Source organism: Rutidosis leptorrhynchoides, chromosome 2, assembly GCF_046630445.1.
Source record: "Rutidosis leptorrhynchoides isolate AG116_Rl617_1_P2 chromosome 2, CSIRO_AGI_Rlap_v1, whole genome shotgun sequence".
Taxonomy (NCBI): Eukaryota; Viridiplantae; Streptophyta; class Magnoliopsida; order Asterales; family Asteraceae; genus Rutidosis; species Rutidosis leptorrhynchoides.
The window spans coordinates 561,783,409-561,810,766 of NC_092334.1; positions in this window are offsets into that span (position 1 = coordinate 561,783,409).

The following is a 27,358-nucleotide window of genomic DNA, read 5'->3' on the forward strand; positions in this document are numbered from 1 at the left end:
TATACCTATATCTAAAAGGCAAAGGCCAAATGAATAGTACTATTCCTTTTTTCACTTTTCGCAAACTTAACCCCCCAACTTTTATTAAACTACAAATTGCACCCCCACTTTATACTCTTATTAGCACTTTTCGCAAACTTAACCCCCCAACTTTTAGTATTATTCCTTTTTTCGGCAAAGGCCAAATGAATAGTAATATTCCTTTTCCACTTTTCGCAAACTTAACCCCCCAACTTTTATTAAACTACAAATCGCACCCCCACTTTATACTCTTATTAGCACTTTAACTTAACCCCCCAACTTTTAGTACTATTCCTTTTTTCACTTTTCGCAAACTTAACCCCCAACTTTTATTAAACTACAAATCGCACCCCCACTTTATACTCTTATTAACACTTTTCGCAAACTTAACCCCCCAACTTTTATTAAAATACAAATCGCACCCCCACTTTATACTCTTATTAAAATACAAATCGCACCTCCACTTTATACGTATATTTTTTTTTCCAAATTTCACAAACTTAACCCCCTAACTTTTATTAAAATACAAATCGAACCTCCACTTTACTAACTTTTTTTTTACTAATATTCAATTTTCACAAACTTAACCCCCTAACTTTTATTAAAATAGAAATCGAACTCCCACTTTATACGTATATTTTTTTCAAATTTCACAAACTTAACCCCCTAACTTTTATTAAAAAATAAATCGAACCCCCACTTTACTAACTTTTTTTTTAAATAAAACCCGAACGCTAAAAGAAGCAACTTTTACAAAAGAAACAACCATTCAATGTTAGATGTCAAAATTTTTTTTTTTTTACAAATAGATCAAGACTTTTTTTTAACTCGCATTCAAAACGGAGCCCCCGGCGCGAAGTGAGGGCTCCACAACTAGTTATATCTAATGAGATGTTAAATTATTTCATTATCATGATATTATGATGTATTAATATATCTTAATATGATATATATACAATTAAATGTTGTTACAACGATAATCGTTACATATATGTCTCGTTTTGAAATCCTTAAGCTAGTAGTCTTGTTTTTACATATGTAGTTCATTGTTAATACACTTAATGATATGTTTACTTATCATTTGTCATGTTTAAATATAGTGTAACAATATCTTAATATGATTCATATGTAATTAATAAGACGTTGTTATAACGATAATCGTTATATATATCGTTTTCGAGTTTCTTAATTTAATAGTCTCATTTTTATGCATATAACTCATTATTAAAATATCTAATGAGATACTTTCTTATCATAATATCATGTTAACTATATATATATATATATATATATATATATATATATATATATATATATATATATATATATATATATATATCCATATATAAGTCATCATATAGTTTTTACAAATTTTAACGTTCGTGAATCGCTGGTCAACTTGGATGGTCAATTGTCTAAATGAAACATATTTCAATTAATCAAGTCATAACAAGTTTGATTGCTTAACATGTTGGAAACACTTAATCATGTAAATATCAATTTCATTTAATATATATAAACATGAAAAAGTTCGGGTCACTACATTTTGGTGGTGCCACATGGGATCCAACGGGGTTGTACCCCCTCCGATACAAATGGTCTTAGTAAAAGGACACATTTAAATATGTGTATCAATATTGTGCCGAAGATGTTGCAATTCACAAAAGTGAACCAGAAGATCTCTTTACCGTTACTGTAAGAGGGAAAGAAATCGAGCCATGAACTATATTACGTTTTCTCTATTGTAAACCAATTGGGTATATTATCAGTGGCAAAAAATGAACCCGGATACATATATATGGGGAGGGTGTAAAATTTAATAAATTTTTCATTGTCAGCAGGGGTAAACACAAAAAAAAAATTTCTTATTTTTTAGTAAAAATTTTATTTTTTTAGTGTTAAAATTTTTTTCCCCATTAAATCCAGGTGGGGCGGATACTCCCTTTAGGTTACACAATCTTCCGCCACTGTATATTATGTTCGCAGTTATATTGTAGTTTATGCAAAGGATATTACCACGTTCGGTGGATAAAGACGGCCAATGCCATCATGGTTTATCATCGGGGGCAAAAATTAGTGGGGACAAAGGGGCATCCGCGCCCAGTGAATTTGCAATTTTTAGTGCAAAAATTTTGGGTTTTTCGATTTTGCCCCCCAGTGAAATTTTTTACCCCAAAACCTTCATATTTTGCCCCAAAACCTCCATATTTTGCCCACAAAATCTCCATATTTTGCCCAAAAAAAATTGCTACGGTTTTATAAAAATGTTCGCCCCCCATGAAAAAAGTTCCTGCTTTCGGCACTATTTATCATATATGTAATTTTTATGATAATAATTATGTTGTTGTAGTAGGTAATAGCATATTATAAATTTTTAGGTTGCAAGTTTGATATTATGAAATGAAATTCTTATAGTTTGGTATTATAAGTGTATCAAGAATAGGGATGACATCGGGTCGGGTTTGGGTCGGGTTTGGTTAATCCCGGACCCGAACCCGATTAAGAAACCCCGCCCCAAATCCGACCTGAAACCCTTCGGGTCCGCATTTACTTACATATTATCGGGTTTCGGGTTTCCCCACGGGTAAACGGGTATACCCGATCAGTCATTCTGTATCTATTTTTCAATAAGTTACCAAATCAAAATATCAAAAAATAACTAAACTACTTCATATTTTAAGTATTATAAAATATCACATACAAAAAGTTGATTGAAAAGTTTCTAAAATACTCAAATACATAAAGTATATATAAAATATCACATCTCGAAAACTTGTTGTATATGATTATATTGAATAAAATTATACTCGTTTTCAAAACAAATAAGAGAAATCTTTCATACATTAACAATATAATACTAATACTAAAATTTTACAAAAAAATTGTTATTAAAATTTCCTCGGGCCGGGTATATGGGTATGCGGGTCGGGTATATAGGTCGAGTAAACGAGTTTGTATCCAAAACCATACCCGAACCCGGAATTTTTTTTTATAACCATCCATATACCCGACCCATGACCCGACGGACTCGGGTTAGACCCGACCCAATTATAACGGGTTTCGGGTTTCCCCATCGAGTACGGGTTATTTTCCCATCCCTAATCAAGAAGTCTTGAATTCACTTTTAATCAATTCTTTTAGCACTAGTATGTAACAATTTTAAGCAACGAATACACTAACACATACAACTATAGAATGTCATAAGCAAAAAAGACAATAACAATATTCAGAATATTGGAGATTGAGTTGTTCAAATTATTAACTCTTAATATTGGAGATTGCATTATTGCGTGTATAATCGGATTTTTATAGTGATAACTTGGGGCTGGTATAATACCGGAAGTGTTATTTTGATTGGTACATGTTGATAGTTATGTTTTTTTTTTATTTGCATTTGACTATTTGTTCAAATGAATAAGAATAATTTGCATTGTAAGTTTTTTTTTTTTAGAAAAGAATTTTGTAAAGAATAATTTGCATTGTAAGTTTTTCTTGTAGAAAAGAATTTTGTAAAAAATAAATGAGAAAAAAAGTATATAAAGGAAAGTAATAAAAAAATACTTTATATATACTCTCAATTGAGAAAAAAATAAAGAAAATAAAGGAAAAAATAAAAAATCATAAAGGAAATAAAAGGTAAATTATATCTATATATCTAACTGAGAAAGTCCAAGTGAATAGTAAACTTAATAGGTCTTACAAACTTCCACCAAATTTTTTATTTTTTACAATTCAACCCCACCATTTCTAACACTTAACTTTATATTTTTCACAAACTTCTCACACACAAAATCTCTCATCCATTATAAATCTGCCACACAATTTTTACTATCTAATAACTATTTATTATTATTATTATTATTATTATTATTACTATTATTATTATTATTATTATTATTATTATTATTATTCTATATTCTATATATCTAAAAGTAATAGGGAAAATGAATAGTGAAGTTTATAAGGTTTACAAAATTACAACAAACTTTTTTTAAAAAAAAAAAAATTCAACCATACTCTTTATAATAGTTAACTTTATAGCTTTTATAAACTTACCACAAACTTTTCACATTTTATAATTTAAACATAAAACCTCTCATTCATTATAAATCGACCATATAATTATATTATACCTATTTACTAAAAGGTAAAACCTTATAAATAGTGAACTTTATGGTTTCTATAATTTTACAACAAACTTTCAATCTTCCGTAATTCAACCACAACCATTATTATCATTATGGTTTAACTTTACGTTTATTAGAAATCAAACACATAACATTCCATTCACTAATAATCAACCATATAACTTTTCACTTATTACAAATCGTTAATGTTGCTACTATTAATATAATTGTTATTTTTATGTTATTGTTATTATTTGATTTTTTTTATACTTTGAGTTTTTTTTTTTACCCATTTCAGTTTATGCCATTTGCTTCTATTTTTTCCTTTACTTTTCATAATCGAATTTAGTTAACGTTTTTCCGCCGCATCGCGAGGGCGCCACAACTAGTAATGTCTGTAACCTATTCAAAAGCATGTGCATATGGCACATGTCATGCATTCTAATTACCGTATAATCATCTATCCATCCACGTGTTATTATAATACTTCACTCATATGCAGTTAATCTAAAAGAAAACTACATAAAAAACATCTTTCGTTCTTTCATTCAGACGGTTTAAAAAAATCAATCAGGGTTCCTAATTGTTTCACAATTATCAAATCTTGAGGCGTATCATGTGAATCGCGATCGGTGATGTGAATGGCGATCAACCAGATGCGTAAACATAATCACACCACAAAATCAGATTCGTAAACTCATCTTCATCTTGATCGTTTTAATTACATCGAACGATACGGTTTTGTGGCGTGAACGAACGATCATTCACTTCAAACTACCGTTTCATTCAATTCAAACAACGATCCGAGAAAAGTTCGATTCAATGAAGGTATGTTTTAGCCGTTCATTTAATTTTCAAATCCATACATGAACACATATAAAAGGTTCTAATCATGTCGATGATGAGACAATTGTAAGTGTTTATTGTAATCTATTGAATTTTTTATAATTTGATGAATATTGATTAAAGATTTCAATTTTAAAAATATAATTTCTTTTTTTATGCAATTTGACGCAAAAAAATTGCATGTGTCATGTGTAATGTTTTTTGAGGCTGCAAACATAACTCACACCATCAGGTTTATGGTGATTGATTCTGTTGAGAAAGCGAATTTAGGTTGGGCTACTCATTGGTCATATATTGTACGATGAGTTTGCGTTCAGATCTGGCCATATTGATCCTTTAAAGGCCATAAACTGGACCTTGTGTATGAAGTTACTGTAGCAGAATACTTGCGCATATGGGGCAACTTTTCTGAACCCACACCTATAGAGATATCAGTTGCCCAACGACACTAACCCCTAAAGATATCAATTACCCGTCTATGGCAGTTCAACTAAAAAAGAAAAATGGGTTTAAGGTATCCTTTTCTAGAACGTTAAAGAATTTAGTCTAGCAAACTTCACATATAAACATTAGTAAAGGGAGACTGGTCAAAGACACATATCACTATTGTACCGGAGACGTTGCAAATCACAAAGTGAACCAAATATCTCTTTTACCATTACAGTAAGAGGAAATACGTTTTTCTTTGATGTGAACTGATGGTGTTCACTACGTTCGCAGTCATATTGTAGTTTATGCAAAGGATATTACCAAGTACGGTGAAAAAGACGGTTAACACCATCATTGTTTAACATACTTCTAAATTATATCATAATAGTTCTGTTGTTGTAGTAGGTAATTGTATATTAATTAATTTTTAAGTTGTACGTTTGTTATTAAGAAATGAAATTCTTATGTTTTGGTATTACTAGTGTATGAAGAAGTCTTGAATTCACGTCTAATCAATTCTTCTGGGCTGTAACAATTTCAACTAAAGCATATCATAAGTAAAAAATACAATAACAATATCTCAAAATATTGGAGATTGAATTGTTCAATATTTGGGATTGAATTGTTGTGTGTATAGCCGGGTTTTTAAAGTGATAATAATCTTTTGAGGAGTGGTGAATAGAAATTTTGAAGTAGTGAAGATTCTTACGAGTTCATAATAGATCTCTTTTCTTTTGTTATAGAAATTTGATTCCATTATTTATTCGGTTGAATCGGAAAAGACTTCTATTAATTTATGAACAAGAAATGATGCAGGATCAAAGTAGAAAAAATCAGGATCTCCATATTTTGAGATAGGGTTAGGTTCTTTGTCTTCAGTCCAGAATCCTAACTCTGAGATAAGTGCTGCAACATATCGGTTTATGCGTATTTGAGAAAATTCTTTATCGTCGACATGAAACAGATGACCTAATATTTCGAGATCATATTTGTATTTTGATAGCTCCAACAGATGACCTAACATATGTTGATTTTTAGCCGTTATGCTGGCCGTTTGTATTTTGATGTTCAGGATGTAAATTTTGAAAGTGCATAAAGCAAAAAAATTTAGCGGACAGTTTTTGATACAAAATTTCTGTATTGTGCTGTTTTGGGGTTAACGGACAGAAACTAACTTGTGTATATGTTTTTCTCAGGAGAAAAGGATAAAGAGAAGGTTCAGTGATTAGATAGCTGAATACCTTCTCGTTTGCTGGTATTTGGTGAGTGGGACTAACTGGAGAATATAGTATATAGAAGCATGTTATATTATGATTGTCATGCTTGTTAGATATACTTATTGTTGTGGTTAGTTAGTACTTGTGATGACTGCATGTTAGTTGATGCTTGTCTGTTGGAGCCCGGTGCGTCCCTATTGTGTGGTAGCCTCGGTAGGAGAGATCAACCTGCGGGTTGGGTTCCTCTGTGTTAGCCTAAACAACCGTGGTGTATATATATGTGAATGACGCGTCCGTTGCGTGTGGATTATGTATATATATACGGTGGTGGAGGAACTTCTGGTAAGCCCCAGTCCGATCAGCTGGTGGTTAATGGTTTGGCCGAGCCGCCAGAGGCTCTGTAGACGGCACTTGGGTGATGTTTGTGTGTTAGACTATTGTGACATGATTGGTATAACAGTTATGTATGCAATGGCCTGTAGTTAGTCGTACTCACTTAGCTTCGTGCTAATTCCCCTCCATCTCCTCCCTGCAGGTTGTTAGCTTTTGTAGATAGTGCTTTTGGGAGAAGACGGGCATGATGATGTTATGTTTGACAGGGTTAACTCTGATGTGGTCTTTTAGAATATGAACCGTGTACTTTTGGAAACATAATGTATTTACGTCTCTTCCTGTTAATATGTAAATTGTTTTAATGACATGTGACATCGGTTTGTACAAATGTCGATATCATATTTAATTAATATTATGCTTCCGCCACGTATTTATTAAATATATATATATATATATATATATATATATATATATATATATATATATATATATATATATATATATATATATAGCGGTGTCACAAGTTAGTATCAGAGCTGAGTTTGGCAGCATGTGCATTGTGATCTACATGTCATGTTCCCAAACTTAGAAATGTCATGTCAAACATAACATGCTGGGGATGGGTTAAGTGAGTATTAGGAAACATAATGTATTTACGTCTCTTCCTGTTAATATGTAAATTGTTTTAATGACATGTGACATCGGTTTGTAAAAATGTCGATATTATATTTAATTAATATTATGCTTCCGCCACGTATTTATTAAAATATTTATATATATATATATATATATATATATATATATATATATATATATATATATATATATATATATATATATATATATATATATATATATATATATATATATATATATATATATAGCGGTGTCACAAGTTAGTATCAGAGCTGAGTTTGGCAGCATGTGCATTGTGATCTACATGTCATGTTCCCAAACTTAGAAATGTCATGTCAAACATAACATGCTGGGGATGGGTTAAGTGAGTATTAGGACATGATATGTGTTAGTTGTTAGTACTAACAGAATTTATACTAAGCTGTGGTGTGAGTGTTGTGGTAGTGCAGTAATGGCAGATAATCAAGCAACCGCTACTGGCCCTACTGTCCCTGGAACTGGTACTTTTAGAGCCCCTGACGAAGATGGACATGTGTCTTCAGAAGAAAAAACTTCTCAAGAAGTAATAGAACTTCAAAGTCGGTTACTAGAAGCTCAGGAGAAAATTAAGGAATTGGAACAAGAACGGGCGCAATGGAACCCTAATACCACTGCATTAAACACAACTTTTCCTTCAAACCTTTATAATCAAGCCGGTGGCAGTTCCCAATCACAGTTTCCACAAAATGCCTATCAAAACTATCAAATGCTATTTCCGTTTAACCAGACTTTTCCTAATCAAATGATGTACCCATTTCAAGTCCCTGAGACAAGAAGGAAGTGTACCTACAAACAGTTTATGGACTGCAAACCTCCTGAGTACAGTGGTCACACAAACCCTACAATGACCCTCAATTGGCTAAGAGAAGTAGAGAGAGCGTTGGAAGCTTGTTTTTGTGAGCTTGAATCTATGGTACTGTTTGCTAGTAGGCTTCTCAAAGGTGAAGCAATGGAGTGGTGGGATTCTATTACTGCATATTTACCTAAAGAACAGATCAGTCAAATTACCTGGGAACAATTTGCTGCTAAAGTTCGTGAGCAGTATTGTTCTGAGTATGAGATGGAAAGATTGAAAACCGAGTTTCTGAGTATGAAGATGACCGAAAACATGATGATTGATGAGGTTTTCAGAGATTTCACATCTAAGCTAAGGTTCGTTCAACAGTGGGTACCAACTGAGAAAGATAAGATTCAGCATTTTATGCGGGTGATTAAGCCGGAGTACAGAACCGTTGCGAGATTTGCAACAACCTTGGCGCAGGCTCATGAGATGGCTAAAGTTATAGAAGGTGATATAATGGCAGCAAAAAGAGAAAGTTTGAGAAGTGGATCTTTTGGGGGTAAATCAGAAGGTCAATCGGGTGGACAGTCAAATCAGCAGTCGAGTAAGCAATCCGGTTTTCGTGGTAAAAAGTCAGGCGGGTTTAAACAGAAAAGTAAGTCTGGTATTAGTGGATCGGGTTCAACTCAGTCTGGGTGGTGTAATGTTTGTAAGTCAGCCCATGTTGGTCCGTGTTCTCCAATGACCAGAAGGTGTTTGAAATGTGGAGTGTTAGGTCATGAATCAATAGCTTGTTCATTTAAGTCTAATGTTTGTTGGAGTTGCCATCAGGAGGGGCATAGATCAGCGAATTGTCCATTTGCGTCAAGAGCCGGTTCTGGGTCAGGGTCAGGGGCGAGGTCAGTCACTTCTGGGGGATCTTCTGCTTCTACTGCCGGGCAGAAGAGAAAGAATCCTCCAACAGCAGAGGCAAGGGCATTTTAGATGACGGTAGACGCTGCAACCGCTACCGATGATTTCATTACTGGTATGTTCTTGGTTAATTCCTTGCCAGCTCGTGTGTTATTTGATTCTGGAGCAAATCGTTCTTTTATGTCCTTAGGCTTCTGTGATAAGTTGAAGTTGCCTGTTAGGATGTTAGATGCGCCTTTAGGGATAGAAGTAGCTGATGGTAAAATGGTTCCATGCACATCATCTGTGCCTGGAATTACCATCGAAATCGACTGCCATTCCTTTCCTTTAACCTGTTTGTTGATGCCTATACCTAGCTTTGATGTAGTCATAGGCATGAATTGGTTAAGAGCTAATAGGGCTAATATTAAGTGTGATAAGAATATGATTTCTTTCCATTTGGCCAACGGATCCCGAGTGATAGCTAGGGGAGAGCGCAGTGGATTTAACTTTCCTATGGTTTCCCTAATGAAAGCTCAGAAGGCAATAACGAAAGGGTGTGATTCATTCTTAGCCTACGTGATTGATGTTAAGAAAGAGAAGAAGCAGGTGAGCGATATTCCCGTTGTGTCAGAATTTCCCGAAGTATTTCCAGATGATTTACCAGGGTTACCTCCAGTACGTGAAGTAGAGTATAAAATTGATTTGGTTCCAGGTGCTACGCCAGTTGCAAAAGCTCCTTACAGATTAGCTCCGTCAGAAATCCGAGAAATGATGTCTCAGATTCAGGAACTGTTAGATAAGGGGTTTATCCAACCAAGTTCTTCACCGTGGGGGTGCTCCTGTGTTGTTTGTGAAAAAGAAAGATGGGTCGCTTCGTATGTGTATAGATTATCGTGATTTAAACAAGAGAACAATCAAGAATAAGTATCCGTTACCAAGAATAGATGACTTATTTGATCAATTACAGGGTGCTTCCTACTTTTCAAAGATTGATTTACGTTCAGGGTATCATCAGGTACGTGTTGCAGAGAGTGATATACCGAAAACAACGTTCAGAACTAGATATGGTCATTATGAATTTTTAGTTATGCCATTTGGGTTAACAAACGTGCCAGCGGTGTTTATGGATCTCATGAACAGGGTGTGTCGTCAGTATCTTGACAAGTTTGTGATTGTCTTCATAGATGATATCTTGATATATTTGAAAACCAAGAAAGATCATGCTACACATTTGAGATTGGTATTAGAACTTCTGAAACAGGAACAGTTGTACGCTAAGTTTTCTAAGTGTGAATTTTGGTTGCGGGAAGTACAGTTTCTGGGTCATGTGATTTGTGAACAGGGTATTAAAGTAGATCAGTCTAAGATAGAGGCCGTAATGAATTAGAACTCACCGAAAACGCCAACAGAAATTAAGAGTTTTCTGGGTTTAGCAGGTTATTACCGCCGATTTATCAAAGACTTCTCTAAAATAGCGGGTCCGTTGAATAAGTTAACTAGAAAAGATGTAGCCTTTCGATGGACTGATGAACAAGAAAAGGCTTTTCAGACTCTCAAACAGTTGTTATGTCAAGCGCTGGTTTTAGCTTTACCAGAGGGAACAGAAGATTTTGTGGTCTACTGCGATGCGTCATGTGCAGGTCTGGGTTGCGTTTTGATGCAGAGAAATAAAGTTATAGCATATGCTTCACGACAGTTGAAGAATCATGAACGAAACTACCCTACTCACGATTTAGAGTTAACTGCAGTTGTGTTTGCTTTTAAGCTTTGGAGACATTATTTGTATGGTACACATTGTGAAATCTATACAGATCATAAGAGTCTTCAATATATCTTTTCGCAGAAAGAATTAAATATGCGTCAACGTCGATGTTTAGAATTGATTAAAGACTACGATTGTGAGATTAAGTACCATCCGGGTAAAGCAAATGTGATCACAGATGCTCTGAGTCGTAAGAAAACCATCGAAAATGTTAGATTTATGAGAATTGAAATAGTTTCAGACTTGATTGACCAATTGAAAACCGTTCAGTTAGTAGCTTTGAATGACGAAAACCTAAAGACTGAACAAATGACTAAAAGAAAATTTGACCTATGCAATGATTCTAGAGGATTAAATACCTATAAAGATCGAATTTGGGTGCCTATGCTTGGAGATTTGAGGGATTTAATCCTTACTGAAGCGCATAAATCGAGATTATCAGTGCATCCAGGTAGCACAAAGATGTATAGAGACTTGAAAACATTGTATTGGTGGCCGACAATGAAGACAGATGTTGCAAATTTTGTCGAAAAATGTCATATTTGTGCGCAAGTTAAGGCAGAACATCAGAAACCATACGGATCTCTACGACAGTTAGAAATTCCTCAGTGGAAATAGGATCATATAACGTAGGATTTTGTAACCAAGTTACCCCGAACCCAGAAAGGACACGACATGATCTGGGTGATTGTGGATCGTTTAACAAAGAGTGCTCACTTTTTAGCTACTCGTGAAACAGCCTCGTTGAGTGATTTGGCAGAGTTGTACTTGAAAGAAATCGTTAGTCGGCATGGTATACCGTTGTCAATAGTTTCCGATAGAGATACTAGGTTTGTATCGAACTTCTGGAATAGTTTACAACAGAATCTGGGTACGCTTGTGAATTTAAGTACAGCTTATCACCCACAGACAGACGGTCAGAGTGAAAGAACGATTCAGACGTTAGAAGACATGTTGAGAGCGTGTGTCTTAGAATATGGTGGTTCTTGGGATTCGCATCTTCCACTAATAGAGTTTGTTACAACAATTTGTATCATTCGAGTATTGGAATGCTGCCATATGAAATGTTGTATGGTCGCAAGTGCAGAACTCCTACGTGTTGGTTAGAAGCAGGTGAGAAGCAATTTGCAGGTCCCGAAATTGTTCAGATAACTGCAGAAAAAGTTAAAATCGCACGAGAGAAGTTAAAAGCAGCTAGAGATAGACAAAAGATGTATGCTGATCCGCGCAGGCGTTCGGTAATTTTTAATGTAGGTGATCGTGTATACTTGAAGGTATCACCGTGGAAAGGGGTAATCAGATTTGGCAAACGTGGTAAACTAGCTCCGAGGTTTATTGGGCCATTTCCAATCATAGAAATTCTGAATGATCAAACTGTTGTTTTAGATCTTCCATCAGAGTTAGCAGGAATTCACAACACGTTCAACGTGTGCTATCTGTGAAAGTGCAAAGTAGACGATGAAAGTCAAATTCTTCCATTGAAAGATTTGAAGGTCGACTTGACTAAGAAACTAGTAGAAGAGCTGGTTAGAATAATGGACAAGAAAGTCACAAAGCTAAGAAAGAAACAGATTCCAATGGTGTTAGTGGAATGTGAAACATCTCAACCCGTATTCCATACGATATTTTTTTTTTATATAATACACATTTACGCGCCAATTAAATATGTAAACCATTCCACAAGTTCCATTTAAACGTACATAGATTTAAATGTTTACAAAAGGCACGAAGGCCATTAATTAAGTTTAATACAAGTTTGACCCACTACAATGATAGTTTATAATCCAAACGACACTCGAGCATGGTTGGGGGCTAAACTACCCAAAACGTTAGGCCAACTTCCAAAAGCTAACACCAAAAGTACCCCCCGACAACATAAGCGGGAGACCACTAGTCCAAACGTATGCCCTTACCCTTGTCCAAGCCGGAACCTATAAAATGGTAAACAACGAGAGGGTAAGCAAGGCTTAGTGAGTGCAATAATTATACATACATATATATAACCTATTTACATGCAAACACTTACCAAATCCGCATACATACTAGTTACAATAATTAGCATACCTTTCACATGTATAACGCTAAGTACCACGATAACAAGGCTAGTGATAATGCTAAAAACGAACATATATTTCATAGCATTATTCCTCAAGAAAGACAAGCTTTTAGTTGCAACTGTTCTATTTACAAGTGATATTCGTTTAAATAATAAAAGGTGAAGACAAAAGATAGATTCGACGAATTGAAGACGCAAACGACCAAAAATCTCAAAAGTACAAAATACAATCAATGAGATTCCAATTATTGATAAGAAACGTCTCAAAATTACAAGAGTACATGATTCAAAACGCAAAGTACAAGATATTAAATTGTACGCAAGGACATTCGAAAATCCGGAACCGGGACCAGAGTCAACTCTCAACGCTCGACTCAACGGACTAAAAATTACAAGTCAACTATGCATATGAATATAATATAATATATAATTAATTCTTAAAATTAATATATATATTATATTATATTTATAAAACGTCGGCACAAGGAAACAAGCAACATGTGAGCTCTCCCAGCTGGCCATGCGATCGCATGGCCAGGAAGAAGAAAGTCCATGCGATTGCATGGCATGAAAAGTCAGGCCACATCCCCTATAAATTCGCAGTTTGGTGAACGCAAAAAAATATATCTTTTCTCTTCTCCATTCATACGCAATATTTATATTTATAATTTATATTTTAATTTTAATTTTAATTTCTAATAATAAGGGTATGTTAGCGAATGTTGTAAGGGTGTAAGTCGAAATTCTGTCCGTGTAACGCTACGCTATTTTTAATCATTGTAAGTTATGTTCAACCTTTTTAATTTAATGTCTCGTAACTAAGTTATTATTATGCTTATTTAAAACGAAGTAATCATGATGTTGGGCTAATTACTAAAATTTGGTAATTGGGTTTTGTACCATAATTGGAGTTTGGACAAAAGAACGACACTTGTGGAAATTAGACTATGGGCTATTAATGGGCTTTATATTTGTTTAACTAAATGATAGTTTGTTAATGTTAATATAAAGATTTACAATTGGGCGTCCCTATAAATTATCATATACACTCGATCGGACACGATGGGCGGGGTATTTATATGTACGAATAATCATTCATTTAACCGGACACGGGAATGGATTAATAGCCACTTGAATTATTAAAACAGGGGTGAAATTATGTACAAGGACACTTGACATAATTGTTAACAAAGTATTAAAACCTTGGGTTACACTCAGTCGACATCCTGGTGTAATTATTAAATAAAGTAATAAAACCTTGTTACAGTTTAAGTCCCCAATTAGTTGGAATATTTAAACTTCGGGTATAAGGATAATTTGACGAGGACACTCGCACTTTATATTTATGACTGATGGACTGTTATGGACAAAAACCAGACGGACATATTAAATAATCCAGGAAAAAGGACAATTAACCCATGGGCATAAAACTAAAATCAACACGTCAAACATCATGATTACGGAAGTTTAAATAAGCATAATTCTTTTATTTCATATTTAATTTCCTTTATTTTATATTTAATTGCACTTCTAATTATCGCATTTTTATTTATTGTTATTATATTTAATTGCACTTTTAATTATCGTACTTTTTAATTATCGCAAGTTTATTTTATCGCACTTTTATTATTCGCAATTTCATTATCGTTATTTACTTTACTCTTTAATTTAAGTCTTTTATTTATTTAATATTTTACATTTTGTTTTAACTGCGACTAAAGTTTTAAAATCGACAAACCGGTCATTAAACGGTAAAAACCCCCCTTTATAATAATAATATTACTTATATATATATTTGTATTTTTATAAAAGTAAACTAATATAGCGTTAAGCTTTGTTTAAAGATTTTCCCTGTGGAACGAACCGGACTTACTAAAAACTACACTACTGTACGATTAGGCACACTGCCTATAAGTGTTGTAGCAAGGTTTAAGTATATCCATTCTATAAATAAATAAATATCTTGTGTAAAATTGTATCGTATTTAATAGTATTTCCGTGTAAAATATAAAGCTATTTTATATACACCTCGCATGAAATCAAGTATTTTTGGCGCCGCTGCCGGGGAAACGCTTAAAAGCCGGAAGCGCAACGCTAATATAAAAAAAAGATTTTTATTTTTAGTTTACTTTTATAAAAAAAATACACTTTTGTAAAAATACGTTTTAATATATTCAAAAATATAAAAAAAAAACAAAAATATAAATATTTTTTTTAGAGTTTGTTAAATATTTAAGTTCTATAAAAGTTTCTTTATCTTTATTTTATAAAAATATAATTTTTATTTAATTTATAAATATATTTTATAAATATATTATTCAGCAAAAAAAAAAAAAAAAAATTTCGACCTGTACTGTAGCAGCCCATTCTGTGGCCCGAAACCCTAGCCCATGCGATCGCATGGCTGGGCAACTTAGGACTCATGCGATCGCATGAGCCCGTCTGACACGCCACAGTTGACTGAACCAGCATTTATTACGGGTATTATTATTTATTATTAATCTAAAACCCTATTTAGGGTTATATATTTTATAATTTAATTTAGTTTTTATATTTAATTTGTATTTTTATGTTTAATTAGTTTATTTAAAGTTTAAAATTAATAGTTTTATTAAATAAATAATATAAAAATAATATTTTTATAAAAATTGTACTTTTTACAACTTTTTGTATATTTTTATATTTTGTCCCTTTTTAATCGTTTTAGCGTAACATTTGTATTTTTAGCTCATATTTAGTTTTAAACTTAGTTTTTGCCATAGTTATTTTTACTTCTAGATTTTCAGGCTTTGCCGTAGAATCCCTTAAGTGCTTTTTCTTTAGATTAAGATTTAGGTGCTTTAGAATTTTGCGACGCCTTTTTAAGTTTTAGTACCTTTTTAAGATATTGCCATTTGGAATATAGTTTTTCCTATAAGCCTTAATATTTTTAGACGCCTTTTACCTATGTATCAATTATCATTCCAATTAGTAATCTCAATTTGTGATTATAATTTTAAGTTAGTGATAGTAATAAGGTTGGGTTAGTCGAGTGTTTTTAAGTTCTATAAGTCATTTCTTTTTATTTCTTATTTTTCAACGCCTTTTTCAATTTTTCTTTTCTTTTTCGACCTTTTTCCGACGCACTCTTTTTCTTTCTTATTTCTCGCTATTCTAGTTTTTAGGACATAGATTTTTATTCTACTTCTTATCTAAATTTCTTAAAATTACGAAAATTTATTTTAAGTGGTTAAATTGATAGACATCAAAATTTTCTGGTTCGTAGTAATAGTTGGATTTGTATGTGGACCGGGTTATTGGAGCCAAACAGTCCTCAATTATATTGAGACCAAACGAATCCTGCCCTCTGCTGCATCTTTTGGGTATTCGAAACGTGTGCAAAATCAGAAAAGTCTATTGATTGGATAACTTATTATAATTTTTCTTTCCTTTTAAAAACTAATAGGATATTCAGTGAATGCACCGAGCAAGACGTTCATCACCTTTTGTACGTTCACCACCTGTAACTAGATCAAGACATTTAGCAAATATTACCGCCGTTGATTTTTCTTTAGAATCTTCATCCAGTCGACTAAGTACTCCAATTCAAATTTCCGATAATCCATTTTTTGAACCCGACCTCACAATTGAGAATCCGGAGAATATTCAGGGACGATTCATAGATCCTGAACCATTAAATTTTCCTCCGGAACCACCAATCATTCAAACAGAGATTGTTGAGGAACGAACCATTAAATCAGAATCCTCTAGTGATTCGGATTCAACAAATTCAATTATGGAGAATCTGGAACCTCTAAGTATGGAAGACCGAATGAGAGCTAAACGCACTGGCCAAGGTCACGCAATTACTCATCCAGACATTAATGCGCCAGATTATGAAATCAAAGGACAAATTCTACACATGGTGACTAATCAATGCCAATTTAGTGGTGCACCGAAGGAAGATCCAAATGAACATCTTCGTATCTTTAATAGGATCTGCACACTATTTAAAATCCGAGAAGTAGAGGATGAACAGATATATCTCATGTTATTTCCCTGGACTTTAAAGGGAGAAGCCAAAGATTGGTTGGAATCGTTACATGAAGGGGCGATCGATACATGGGACGTTTTAGTTGAAAAATTTCTTAAACAATTCTTTCCGGCATCTAAATCCGTAAGACTTCAAGCAGAAATTGTTACGTTCACACAGAAACCAAATGAAACTCTATATGAGGCGTGGACAAGATTTGGAAAATTATTGAGAGGATGTCCGCAACATGGTTTAGACACCTGTCAAATAGTACAAATATTCTACCAAGGATGCGACATCACTACAAGAAAAGACATAGATATAGCAGCTGGTGGTTCTATTATGAAGAAAACCGAAACTGATGCTTACAAAATTATTGATAACACTGCTTCCCACTCACATGAGTGGCACCAAGAAAAAGATATCGTTAGATCATCTAAAGCAGCTAGAGCCGATTCTAGCCATGACTTAGATTTCATTTCCGCAAAGATAGATGCTGTCGAGAGACGAATGGAAAAGATGACTAAGGATGTTCACTCAATACGAATTAGTTGTGAGCAGTGTGGAGGACCACATTTGACAAAAGATTGTCTCAGTATTGAATTAACAATGGAACAAAGAGAGAATATTTCATACATAAACCAAAGGCCTGGAAATAATTATCAGAATAATTATCAACCGCCAAGACCTATTTACAATCAAAATCAGAACTATAACCGAAATATTCCATACAAAAACCAACAAGGTCCTAGTAATCAACAAGTATCCAACAATACTTACAATCAGCAAAGACCTAATTTTCAAAACAAATCACCAAAACCCGATGATAAAAAGCCGAATTTAGAAGATATGATGACGAAGCTAGTTGAAACTCAAACGCAGTTTTTCACATCTCAAAAACAAACTAATGAACAAAATGCTCAAGCATTTAGAAATCAACAAGCTTCTATTCAAAATCTGGAACAAGAAGTAAGTAACCTAGCAAAGTTAATAGGTGAAAGAAAACCGGGAAGTCTACCTAGTGATATAAATGCTAACCCCCGGAATGAAACAGCTAAAGCCATTACCACAAGAAGTGGTACAACACTTAAACCACCTGAAATACCTGTAACTTCTGATGAAGCTATTCCTACTCCACAAGAACCACAACCTGATCAAGATAAGGAAAAAGAACCGGTAGTTGAAAAGGTTAATGAAGATAACACAGTTAAGGCTAAACCTTATGTTAAACCATACCAACCACCACTTCCTTACCCGAGTAAAATGAAAAAAGAAAGACTTGAAGCCGAAAAATCCAAATTCTTGGATATGTTTAAACAGATAAATGTAAATCTTCCTTTCATTGATGTGATTTCAGGAATGCCTAGATATGCTAAATTCTTGAAAGATCTAATCTCGAATAGAAAGAAAATGGAAGAACTCTCGGCTGTTACTATGAATGCTAATTGTTCAGCAGTGCTGTTGAATAAGATACCAGAAAAACTATCTGATCCAGGAAGTTTTACAATTCCATGTTTTCTGGGTAGTCTTAGTTCAATAGAAGCATTGGCAGACTTAGGTGCTAGTATAAATTTAATGCCGTATTCACTATACGCTAAACTAGACCTTGGAGAATTGAAACCAACCAGAATAAGTATACAACTAGCCGATAGATCAATAAAATATCCTAGAGGGATAATGGAGAACATGCTAGTTAAAGTTGGTACTTTAGTATTTCCAGTAGATTTTGTTGTTCTGGACATGGAAGAAGATTCTCAAGTTCCTCTCATATTAGGAAGACCATTCTTAAACACGGCTAAAGCAATGATAGACGTGTTCGGTAAGAAACTGACCCTAAGTATAGAGGACGAGAGTGTTACCTTTTCAGTTGATAGAGCAATGCAACAACCACAATCTGCAGATGATACATGTTATTATATTCAAACTATAGATGCACATGCAGAATTATTAGAAGAATTTCCAGAATTACAAGGAACAGGAGAATGTTCTTTAGGAGAAGGAACTGAACAAATTGATGAAGCTGAAATGTTAGCTACACTAATAGCTAATGGATATGAACCAACAACAGAAGAAATTCAAATGCTAAAAGAAGAAGACAGATATCGATATAAATCATCGATAGAAGAACCTCCGAAATTAGAGCTAAAGCCACTTCTAAACCATTTGGAATACGCTTATTTACATGGTGAATCTGAATTACCTGTAATAATATCGTCTTCTCTTACTGAAAATGAGAAATCACAACTCATTTCTGTGTTGAAAGCTCATAAACCAGCCATTGCATGGAAGATTCATGATATTAAAGGAATAAGTCCTTCGTATTGCACACATAAAATCCTTATGGAAGAAGGTCATAAAACGTATGTGCAACGCCAACGAAGACTAAATCCTAATATGCAAGATGTAGTTAAGAAAGAGATTATTAAACTGCTAGATGCAGGTTTAATTTATCCAATCTCTGATAGTCCATGGGTAAGCCCAGTTCAATGCTTGCCAAAGAAGGGTGGCATGACTGTCATTACAAATGAGAAAAATGAGCTTATTCCTACTAGGACTGTAACAGGATGGCGTGTGTGTATTGATTATAGAAAATTAAATGACGCCACCAGAAAAGATCACTTTCCCTTACCTTTCATTGATCAAATGTTGGAAAGATTAGCCGGAAATAGTTACTATTGTTTTCTAGATGGATTTTCCGGATATTTTCAAATTCCAATAGCACCCGAAGATCAAGAGAAAACCACATTCACGTGCCCTTATGGTACTTTTGCTTACAAACGCATGCCATTTGGACTTTGCAACGCCCCTGCAACCTTTCAAAGGTGTATGATGGCGATTTTTCACGACATGATAGAAGAATGCATGGAAGTTTTCATGGATGAATTTTCAGTCTTCGGTGATACATTTGAATCATGTCTAGTTAATCTTGAACGAATGCTGATTAGATGCGAACAGTCAAATCTAGTACTTAATTGGGAGAAATGCCATTTCATGGTTAAAGAAGGCATTGTTCTTGGACATAAAATTTCAAAGGAAGGAATTGAAGTGGATAGAGCTAAAGTAGATGTAATTGCTAAACTTCCACATCCAACCAATGTTAGAGGAGTTAGGAGTTTTCTAGGGCATGCCAGTTTTTATAGACGTTTCAGAAAAGATTTTTCTAAAATTGCCACTCCTATGAATAAAGTCCTAGAAAAAGATGCTCCATTCATCTTTTTAGATGAATGCATCAAATCTTTTAATATTCTTAAAGAGAAACTAACTAATGCGCCGATCATGATAACACCAAATTGGAATCTACCATTTGAACTAATGTGCGATGCAAGTGATTTTGCAATGGGAGCCGTCTTAGGACAAAGGATTGAAAAATGATTTCAACCTATATATTATGCTAGTAAGACGTTACAAGGAGCACAAACGAACTATACAACTACTGAAAAAGAAATCCTTGCTATTGTCTTTGCTTTTGACAAATTTCGATCATATCTCGTTCTAGCAAAAACGGTGGTCTATACCGACCATTCTGCTCTTAGATACCTATTTTCGAAACAAGATGCTAAACCACGATTAATCCGTTGGATCTTACTCTTACTAGAGTTCGATATTGAAATCCGAGATAAAAAAGGAGCAGAAAATCTCGCCGCTGATCATCTTTCTCGTCTTGAAAATCCTGAGTTAGAAGTTCTAAATGAATCGGCCATACAAGACAACTTTCCTGATGAATATCTATTGAAGATAGATTATAATGAAATACCATGGTTTGCAGACTATGCAAACTACTTAGTATGTGGATTCCTTGAAAAAGGATTATCGTACCAAAAACGAAAGAAATTCTTCAGTGATATAAAACACTATTTCTGGAAAGATCCACATTTGTTTAAAAGTTGTCCAGATGGAATAATATGCCGATGTGTATTCGGAGATGAAGCCAGTAAAATATTAAACCATTGTCACACAGGACCAACAGGAGGGCATTATGGGCCTCAATTAACAGCAAGAAAAGTTTATGAAGCTGGATTCTATTGGCCTACAATTTACAAAGATGCACACCTTGTTTGCAAATCCTGTGATGCTTGTCAAAGGGCCGGAAAAATAAGTCAACGTGATGAAATGCCACAAAATGTTATCCAAGTATGTGAAGTATTTGACATTTGGGGTATTGACTTTATGGGTCCATTTCCAAAATCTCATAATAATCTCTATATTCTCGTAGCCATTGATTATGTATCTAAATGGGCGGAAGCACAAGCTCTCCCAACTAACGATGCACGAGTTGTAGTCAACTTTTTAAAACGTCTTTTTGCAAGGTTTGGAACACCGAAAGCTTTAATAAGTGATCGGGGAACTCATTTCTGTAATAATCAACTTGAGAAAGTTCTCAAAAGATATGGAGTAACTCATAAAATCTCCACCGCATATCATCCACAAACAAGTGGACAAGTTGAAAATACCAACCGAGCTTTAAAACGTATTATAGAGAAAACCGTAGGATCAAATCCGAAGGAATGGTCCATTAAATTGGAGGATGCACTCTGGGCTTTTAGAACAGCCTACAAAACTCCAATTGGAACCACACCTTTTAGACTTGTTTATGAAAAAGCATGTCATCTTCCAGTAGAAATTGAACACAAAGTATTTTGAGCTTTGAAGACATGTAATCTTGATATACATGAAGCTGGACGTCTACGATTAAATCAATTAAACGAATTAGAAGAATTAAGACATGAAGCATACGAAAATTCGTTGATCTATAAGGAAAGAACGAAGAAATGGCATGATAAAAGAATCAGAACCTCAAAAGAATTTAAGGAGACAGAGTTCTTCTTTTCAATTCACAATTCAAGCTATTTCCTGGAAAATTGAAATCAAGATGGTCTGGACCATTCATAGTTAAAAGAGTTTTTCCATACGGGACAGTAGAATTGATAAATTCAAATGGGATTGAATTTAAAGTTAATGGTCACAGAGTTAAACACTACATAGATAGTCCGATGGAATTCGACAATGAAGTTAATCACAATTTCGATACCACGGCTAACTAAGTGTGGGGAGAATCAAGTCTTTAAAGGATAATATGTATTTCTGTTAGAGTTAGATTGTCTGTTTTCGTGTAGTTCTCGAAAATGGAACCCGAATGGTCTTTCCCTAGCAGACCCTAAAGAACTAGTCTTCTCCCCCCATTCTGAATTTTTTTTTTTTTAGGAAATGAAGACTGCCTGTGAACTAAACCATGGTCTAATGCTACATGCTTTGATCACTAAACTTAATAATGACACACTTCCGAGTGAAATAGTATCAGTAATCAGAGAAAGATTGGACGGAGTAAGAAAAGAATCCAGATGCGAAGATAATAAGTTACAATTTGGTAAAGGAAAATCAAAATCCGCAGCGAAAAGAAGAGCACGACACCTTGAAAGATGTCACAAATGCGAAAAATGGTCACATGGAGGTAAATGTTCAAATAATCAAACCTATCCAAATACTGAATTTGTTACTTTATGCAGAGACGGACCGTTCATATGTTTAGAAGAAAAAACACTGAATGCTCGAGGTTACGCCTATGTAGCTATGGAAAACCAATTAAACCGACTATCTTATGAATGGGATAGATCATATAACTAAGAATACTATCTCACAGGTAAGTCTGTACAGTTTTTATTTTTTTAACCTTTTGATAATAAACGCTAATTTGTTCGCTATAAAGTATTAAATTGGTATTAAATAAAATTAGGTTTGGTGACCGAAATTGTTGATATCATACAAAAATTTATTACATCACTGCGAAATTTAACGTTTATTCTTAAGGTATAAATATCTTTAATCAATCAACCCAAAATATTTCAAAAATTCGTCATGAGTTAAATTAGGTCTTGGAACCGAAATTACTTTACCGAAAAGAGGGGCGCATATTTTTGATAATATTTGATTGATTAAAGTGGGATAAAAAGCCAAAAAGATTTTTAATTTTATTTTTACCATGTTTTTAAAATTAATATATAAATCTTAAATTAATATTGTAAACTTTGTAAAATCAATATATTTAAAATTGTAAATATTCGAAAAATTAATATAAGTTTGGTGTGAATTTATAATATAAAAATTTAAATTAAGTTTGGTGTGAATTTTATTTTTATGAATTTTTAAATTAAGTTTGGTGTGAATTTTTAATATTAATTTTGAATTTTATGCATTTTTAAATTTAAGTTGTGTGAAATTAAAAACAAAAATTTACTTTATTTCGCTAAGTTAAAAATATGATTTTTAAAATTCGTCGTAAGTTGAAGACTAGGTCTTTGAACCGAAATTGCTTTACCCGAGGGAGGGACGAGAACTTTTATTATCATTATTTTTAATCTTATTGAATTAAGGTATGCCAAAAAAATTAAAAAACTCAAAAATCTAAGCTTTTAAAACAATCGCTTGAAAAAGACAAATTTTAAAATTTTGTCGAAGGACGGACTAGGACATCGATCCGAAACGACCTCGTCCTAAAACAAAGGGAAACAAAATTTTAAAATTAATCACTTAATTGTTTTATAAGTTAAAGTTTTTTTAAAAAAAAAAAAAAGCCAAAAACACTGTAGCCGGGTACCCATGCGATCGCATGGGAATCACCCTATCCATCCATGCGATCGCATGGAGGCCAATTACAGGCCTGGTACATACAGACCAGCGGGTCTGTTTCTTCTCCACAAAACACACACATTCACGAAACTCACCCAAAAATTCACCAATTTTCGTCATTTTTCCACCGTAATTCATCAAATTTCTTGCTCTAATCATGCCTAGATTCTCATTCTTCAGCAAAATGGTAAAAATTACACCCCTAAACTCTATAAATTCCTAGTTTTTGTGATAATTACCAATTTTTTTACCTAATGCAATTTTGTTAATTTCTAGTGTAATTAGTGTTAAATTGTTAGTATTTTATTCATGTATAACCTAGATTGATGCTATTTAACATGATTTGAAGCCAAAAACTTCAAAATTTTTAGAAATCTAGGGTTTGTGTTCTTGAGCAATTTGGGGCTTTTTGATATAAACAGGTTATGGCCGATTTTTGTCATGAATTATTGCTAAATTGAGTAGTGTAACATATTTAGATAGTTAAATGATCCAAACAATGATCCTAAACATGATTTTTGGAGATTAAAGTGAACTTTTTAAGTCCAAAATTCATGAACTTGATTAATTTGATATATTTGCCATTTGAGACTTGTTTAATTATTAGTAATGAATATTTTGACATGTTATTTGAGTTAAAAGCTTATGAACTTTGTATACATTTTCATATGTGCTTATTTGAAAAGTGTAGAATTGTGAAAAATTGTGAAAATGTGTATAAGTTTAATTTTGATTTAACATGTTATAGTGATTGTTTTAAGTTGTTATTTTGCTAACACTAATGCATATTTGGATGCACAAATTTTGTATTTAATGTATTTTGCAGATAGCCGATACTGGAGGTTCAGGAGCATCATCATCTAGACGACCAGCACCAGCACCAGAACCAGAACCAGAAATGCAACACGAACAACAACCACAACAAGAACTACAACAACAGCCTGATCAGCACATACCTTATTATGATCTGGTACAGTTTGTTGATGAATTCATAGTATTCCCAATGAGGCCGCCAGTAGAATTCCCAACGATTCCTGAGCACACTCTACATCCTAATCTGAGATTTGATAGAAGATGGAGAGATTACGAGACATATCAAAGGAACAAATTCAAATTGGTAACAAAAAATGTAGAGGTGCCAAGGGTAATCGATTGGGCCCCTTTGGAAACGGTCCATCTAGCTGACCGTGTTAGACAGCTTTTAGTTCAAAGGTATGGCAGTTCTTCTTTTACAGATTGGGAACGTCTTTTCACCATTCGTAGACCTGTATATAAGGAATGGTGTGTTGAGTTGTTGAGTACTGTATCACTTGATACAAATATAGTTAGAATAGATGATAGAAGATTTCTTAGGTTTATCCTTGGCTGTAGGATGTACAGAATGTCCATGCTGTACATGGCCAGGGCCTTACAGATATATACTCCTGGTGAGTTGCTATTATCCGATTGTACAAATTTGATTCATTATGGTGAAAGGGTAGATAGTAACTTTGACGTTGACGCCATTTGGAGGCGTATGTCACATTTTGATGTTTTTACACGAGCAGGAGGACACTCCTATACACATATTGACAGAGCCGAGCTTCGTATTATTCATAGATTTTTGGCTAACTCGATTACACAGAGAAGTCATAATAAAGAAAAAATTACCTTACATGATTTATTCTACCTAAAGTGTATTCGGGATCCTAGAAGCTTTGTCAATATCCCTTACTGTGTGGCTTTTTATTTATCTAAAATGGTAGAGGGAATGCAGGACGGGAGTATAATAGGAGGAGGTATTTTTGTTACTCTCATTGGAGAGTATTTAGGTGTTGATAGGAACCAAGGGGGTCAATTACAGCTTTGTAGAGAACAGGTTGAGCCCTTAGGATTGAAAGTTTATGTGGGTGCTAAGGTATTGAAAAGTAGACGTAACCAGGCAGTACCCTATGAGGGATCTCATCCTCAGGTAGAGAGAGGCTCAGACGAGGAAATGGAGGAGGCAGAAGACATTATGGATGTCTTTCGAGATGCTATTCTTGACGTCCACGTTCGTATAGATGAGGAAGCAATGACGAACGCGGCCAGACATAGTATGTATGAGCAGTGGAACTCCGAGCGAGTATACGAGGATTATAGGAGATGCCAACACGATAGCTGGTTAGTTCATCAGCACCAAATCATGAGCCAGCTATCATATCAGGTACCAAATAACTATGTACCTACTCGACCTGCTCATTTTCCGCCACATAGCCCCGATATCAGACCACCCTTTAACCGGTATGACTATAACCAAGCCTATCAAAACACCTATAACCAACAATGGAACCCACCTGACGAGATGAACTGGAACCCATATCCAGACTGATTTAGTTCCATTTGGTTATTTATATGATTTTTATGTTTTTATCTTTTTACTTATTCATATTTAAACTTATGTTATTGAATATACTTATGTAATCTTTATCATTTTTATTATTATTGTGTACTAATATTTCACATTTAGAATTTGAAATGGGATATTAAGTCCCATTTCAAATTGCCATGCATGTTTATATTTGTATGTATGTATATTGTCGATTATACAAAACAGGGTAAAACAGCGCATTTTCAAAGACTGGCATTAAGTTCAGCAAAAACTACTAATTTTGACGACAAGATGACAAATAAATGTGATGTAACAACAGACGAAATGAACAAATGATATGCACCATTTATCATTCAGCAACCAAACGCCAATATGTTTGGAAACTTTGGTAAAATTTAATCATTTTTACGCTAATCACCCTCAATAATTTAAATTGTTACTGATTTCTTGCAAATGAGGGCATTGCAAGATCTTAAGTGTGGGAAGGGGTTAAATTCTTTCGGATTTTTAAAATTTTTATCTTAAACACTTGGTTACCATTAAAAATACTAGTAACGTAGTAGTTGTATTAGAATCTAGTGCTCTCTGATGATAAAGAACAGCCCTAGTCTTATATACTGACTACCCAATTCTAGTAAAAATTTTCAAAATTTTCAATTAAATGAACTTAAAATCATGTTTATACATATTTATGAACGATAAAACTAGGTGTTAACACCGAAATTATTGTTACCTCAGAAAGGACATAAATTGAGAAACAAACTAAAATGTTAAAATTCATTTAAAATGGAATAGAGGACAATAAAAAGGAAAATAAAAGCCAAGTGTGGGAAAAATTACCAAGTTATCTTAAACATATGTCACATATTTCTGTAACAAATAACTGAAACTACTTTTGCTTTGGACTAAACTAAACTATTTTACCCGATGAAAGAAAAGAAGAGATGGATCTACACGATGAATCAATTCCATCACTAAAAGGAAGTAAAGTCTTCCAAAAAAGACACGCGCTTCTTGATTTAGGTCATGAAGTTGTCGTCCAGACCAGCAATAGGTTGACGAAAAACCTAGAAAAGTCATCACTAAAATCAGCAGGAAATCCACGGACCTCAGCATTAAACAGGGTTGCCAAGTGGTCAGATTTATCCTAACCATGAGAAGGATTTATCTCGTAAAATGGGGGGGCACCGTGCAAATTAGCTGGATAAGACTAATGAATCAGATCCCCAGA